We start from the raw sequence: 5464 nt of genomic DNA on the forward strand, positions 1-5464 counted from the left end.
TTGCCTATATTCCGGGAATTGAACCACCCCACTTGGACATTAATTTACAATGTTGTGAAAACTCATAATATGTGAATTATGTGGAAGATATTGATTTGAAAAACGTATTATTGGAGGTAACCACTTTCCCTTCGATGGGACTCGAACCCACGACCCTCAGTACGTTAGATGATTGAACTGAACCTGAGTTGCGTGCTCTTGCCTACGCAATGCGGTCGGGTCTCCGTGCCACGCCGCCGCATGAAAAATTTTCAAGCCGCCGAATATTTTATACCTGGATAAAAATTCCGAAGAAATTCTTGAAGGAACTCCATGAGGAATTCCTGGGGGAATTGAACTTTTGAAAGAATTAAGAGAAGAACTCCTGGAGGAACTTTCCGATGAATTTCTGGAACAACTTCACAAAAAATTCCTGGAGAAACTTCCTAACAAATTTCAGGTGAAACCTTCGGAAGAATTTCTGGAAAAACATCCGGAAGAATTCCTGGAGCAACTGGAGCAAGGAAATCATGCAGGAACTTCCGGAGGAATTCCAAGAGGAATTCACGGTGGAATTCCCGAAAGAACTTCAGAATGAACTCCTGGCGAAACTTTTGGAAGAATTCCTGAAGAAGCTTCCGTAGGAGTTTTTAATGGAACTTCTGGAAGAATTCCTGGAGGACTTTGCAATGGAATACCTGGAAGAACTTCGGAAGAAATTCTTTGAGAAACTTTTTTATGAATCCCTGGAGCAATTAGATGAATTTTTTAAAGGAATTCCTGGAGAAGCGTGCCGAAGAATTCCTAAAGGAACTTCCTAATTAATTCCTGGTGGAACTCCCGAAAGAATTCTTGGAGGAACTTCCAGAGGAATTCTTGGAGGAACTTTCGGAGAAGGAATTCCTGGAGAAGCTTCTGGAGGAATTTTTGAAGGAATTTCTGGAGGACCTTGCTATCCAATTCTTTAAGATTTGTTTTTCAGGAATTCCTGGAAGAATTTGTTGGAATTTTTATAGGAATTCCTGGAGAAGCTTCCCGAAAAATTCCTGAAGGAGCATCCCGAAGAATTCCTGGTGAAACTTCCGGAGGAGTTCCCAGAGGAACTTCCAGAGGAACTCTTGGTGGAACTTTCGGAGAAATTCTCGTGGAAGCTTCCGGAAGAATTCCCTGAGAAACTTCCGTATTGCCGGAATGGGCTCGATGAGTAATAGCCGGAAATCGATGTTTGCTGCCATTTTGAAATTCGAGATGGCCGACTTCCAGTTTGATAAAACGACCGGAAATCCTTCCTCCGGATTCCTCCGGAAGTTCCTCCAGAAATTCCTCCGAGTGTTCCAAAAAGAAATTCTTCCAGAAGTTTCTTAAATGAATTCTTCCATGAGTTTATAAAAGGAATATCTTCGGAAGTTTCTGAAAGGTACTCCTCAGGATGTTCTACAAAAAAAATCCTCCGACAGTTCTTCGAAGGAAACCAACAAACATTGGAAGCTGATAGAGTGCTTATTGAACCAAAACTAGTCTTCTTCAGCTAACTTACTTATTTAGTTTAATTTGTTTGTTTGGCTAATCCGGCAGTTCCTCAAAGTAAATCCTTCGGAAGTTTCTCAAATCAATTCCTTCGAATATTCTTCAAAGGAATTCCTTCGGAAGTTCCTCAAAGGAATTCTTCCGGAAGTATCTCAAAATAATTCCTCCGGATGTATCTCAAAATAATTCCTCCGGATGTTCCCCATATGAATTCCTCCAGAAGTTTCTCAAAGCTCCGGAAGTACCTCAACAGTTTTTTCCTCCGGGAATCCCTTCGGAAGTTCCTCCAGGAATTCCTCCGGAAGTTCTTCCAGGAATTCTTCAGGAAGTTACTCCAGGAATTCCTCCGGAAGTTCCTCCAGGAATTCCTCCAGAAGTTTCTCCAGGGAATCCTCCGGAAGTTCCCAAGAATAAAAAAAATATTTTGGCCATAACTTTTGAGCCCATAGTCCGATCCGGCCAATAGGAAAATAGGAATAGGAAACAATTGAACAGGATTCTGTGTCGAATGCAACTTGTTGCGAGCAAATCGGTTGAGAGTTAGTGCCTGCAAAATTGGTGAGACTTTTTGCTCACATACATACACACACATCATCCAGTTGAATCTCAATCATTGCGACACCGTACAGCAACTGTTGTGGCAGTCGACAACAGCAGCAATGTGCGACGTGGCAATTATTGCTGAGCCTTATGGAATCCCTTCAAATAACGGCAACTGGGTGGTGGATTCATCGGGGATTGCGGCTATCCAAGTGATGGGCAAATTCCCTATTCAAGAAGTGGTAGACAGCTCTAGCGAAGGTTTTGTTGTCGCCAAAATCAACGGGATCTTCGTGTGTAGCTGCTACGCATCCCCAAGGTGGACTTTAGAGCAGTATAACCGGATGCTGGATGCACTCACGGAGAAGCTGATCGGTCTTAAACCCGTAATCATCGAAGGCAACTTCAATGTTTGGGCAGTGGAATGGGGAAGCAGGCTGTCCAAAGCCAGAGGTTACAGTTTGCTGGAGGCGCTTACAAAGCTGGAAGTCAGACTGGGCAACGAAGGTACCGTTAGTACATTTCGCAGAGACAGCAGGGAGTCCATCATTGACGTGACGTTTTGCAGCCCGTCGCTGGTGAGAAACATGAACTGGAGAGTTTGTGATGACTATCCAAGGACACCAAGCTATCCGGTATAGTGTTGGAACACGGCTATCGACGACGCGGAGAGGGATAAGGACTACCGGGCGAAGATGGAAAACGAAGGACTTTGACAAGGAGCTGTACATCGAAGTACTTCGAATTGACAGCGGCGCAACAAATCTGGAAGCGGATGAACTGACGGAAACGTTAGCGAGGGCTTGCGATGCGTCGATGCCAAGGAAACTGAAGCCATTTGATAGCCGACGCCCAAATTACTGGTGGAACGAATCTCTTGCCAATCTTCGTGCTGCCTGTCTCAGGGCCAGAAGACGTTTTCAGAGGGCAAGGTCTGAAACGGTAAGAGAAAAGCGTAAGATAGTTTTCCGGGAAGCTAGAGCGGCTTTCAAACGGGAGATCAAAGTCAGCAAGTCCAACTGCTTCAAGCAGTTGTGCCAAGAAGCTGACGCTGATCCTTGGGGCAATGCTTATCGGTGACAATAACGAAAATCAAGGGTCCAACGACGCCAGCGGAGATGTGTCCGGACAAGCTGAAGATCATCGTGGACGGTCAGCATGATTCTACGATGTGGCCGCCTGCACCGTACGAAGATGAATACCGAGTCATCATTGCAAGTATGCAAGTCTCCAACGACGAGCTGTCATCAGTGGCGAAAGGTCTGAAGATGAAGGAAGCTCCGAGTCCGTATGGAAGTCTAAACGTGGCTCTAAAAACTGCGATACTGGCGTTTCCAGATTTGTTCAGGATGGTGCTGCAGAAATGCCTAGCAGATGGCTACTTTCTGAAAAAGTGGAAGATTCAGAAAACGTTGGGAAGTCCAACATCGTATAGGCCCATATGCCTGCTGGATACACTGGAGATCTTCTGGAAAGGTTTATCCTTAATAGGCTGACGCACGTCACGGAGGGCAAGATTTGCTTGTTGGAGAAGCAGTTTTAATTCCGAAAAGGCAGATCAACGGTGGATGCAATTAAGGCGGTCGTTGAAGTTGCAAAGTAAGCATCCAAGAAAAGAGATGCGGCAATCGGTTCTGCGCCGTAGTAACGATTGACGTCAAAAACGCATTTAACAGTGCCAGCTGGGAGGCCATCGCCGTAGCGCTGCATGGAATGCGGGTCCCTGGCTATTTGTGTAGAATCCTTAAGAGCTACTTCGAGAACCGGATTCTGGTCTACGATACGAATTCGGGGCAGAAGTCGATTAGGGTTACGGCGGGTGTTCCGCAAGGCTCCATACATGGCCCAATGCTGTGGAACGTTATGTACAACGGAGTCCTAAAGCTAAAGTTGCCCAAAGGTGTGAAGATCTTCGGATTTGCGGATGATGTCGTTCTAACGATAACCGGAGAGTCGCTGGAAGAGATAGAAATGCTGGTGGCGAAGACGACCGACGCAGTTGAAAACTGGATGAATAGAGTCAAGCTGTAGTTTGCTCACCACAAAACAGAAGTGATGCTGGTCAGCAACTACCGAATCATACAGCGAACGCAGATTATCGTCGGAGAGCCCGAACCATTTCGTCAGAGGCAGTTTGCGTTATCACAGGGATGATTCCAATCTGCATAACCTTAGCAGAGGATATCGAGTGCTACCAGAGAGTTACCAGAAATGTTAGGAAGAAGGTGAGACTGGACTCTATGGTGAAGTGGCAGCAGGAGTGGGATAATGCAGATAGTGGAAGGTGGATCCACTCAGTTCCTATCTGGACACGGTTGTTTCCGCCAATATCTGCACCGGTGTAGCCATGCGTTATCGCCATTCTGCCCGGCGTGTATCAACGTAGAGGAGACTCCAGAGCACGTGTTATTCGATTGTCCAAGCTTTGCGGAAGCACGTAGAGGAATGCCTGCCCTAAGCGTGGTCAACATCGCAGAGCGAATGTGTCACGATGAAGATACGTGGAATGCGGTGAGCAGAGTCGTGAGGCAAATACTGTCAGAGCTGCAGCGTAGATGGAGAAGGGACCAGCAAATAAGCATCGGCTCGGCACAGTGAGCAGTGTCTGACCTCGCGACGTCGGGGCACCGGTGAACCGGAAGTCTTCTGCCAACCGGAATCGTTGGACCAACTTCGGCACTCGATCAACCAACCTGCTGAAGAAAGAAGAAGTAAGTGCTTCGGGTATCCAGGGCACCGCCAGTGCGGACGTCATCTACCACCGGAACTGTCGGACCAGCTCTGCAACCCGAAGACGAAGTCGACGCAATGCGCGAAAGCGTCCCCTGCGATAGCCGCCAGTAGTCTGACACCATCAGTGCGGAAGTTTCCTTCGCCGGAACTGGTGGACCACTCTCGACGCCGGGGGAAGTCAGGAGAATTCGAGTGAGAAAGTTTGTCTTCTCTAGAGCCGAACACCATTGACGGGACCCATACTTGGCTGCTCTGGTTTTTGCCCGCTCTATCGCGGCCATTGCTTCTCTGGGCTCCTCAATTTTCCGCCAGGTTGCATATGTAATCCACTCTTTCCGCTGAGTGCGTAGCTTACCCAGGTTGCTCTCGCTTGTTTTGGCATTCTTGATGGCCGTGCGCTACTCGTCAACGCTGCCAGCTTCTAGAACATCCGCTACCGAGTTCCAAGTCGGCCAACGACCACTTCACAGCTGGATCTTCTAATCGGCGTGTGTTGAAACGCCGTCCGAGTCTATCCTCCCGCCGCTTAATTCAAGCGTAATCGGATCTTGCCAATCAAAAGGTGAAGGTCAGACGCAATATCAGCGCTGCGTTTATTCCGGACACCAAGAAGGCTACGTCTCCATTTTCGGCTGATACAGATGTGGTCGATTTGATTTTCAGTTTGTCAATGGGGAAAGAGTGA

Source organism: Armigeres subalbatus, chromosome 1 (genome assembly GCF_024139115.2).
Source record: "Armigeres subalbatus isolate Guangzhou_Male chromosome 1, GZ_Asu_2, whole genome shotgun sequence".
Classification (NCBI taxonomy): domain Eukaryota; kingdom Metazoa; phylum Arthropoda; class Insecta; order Diptera; family Culicidae; genus Armigeres; species Armigeres subalbatus.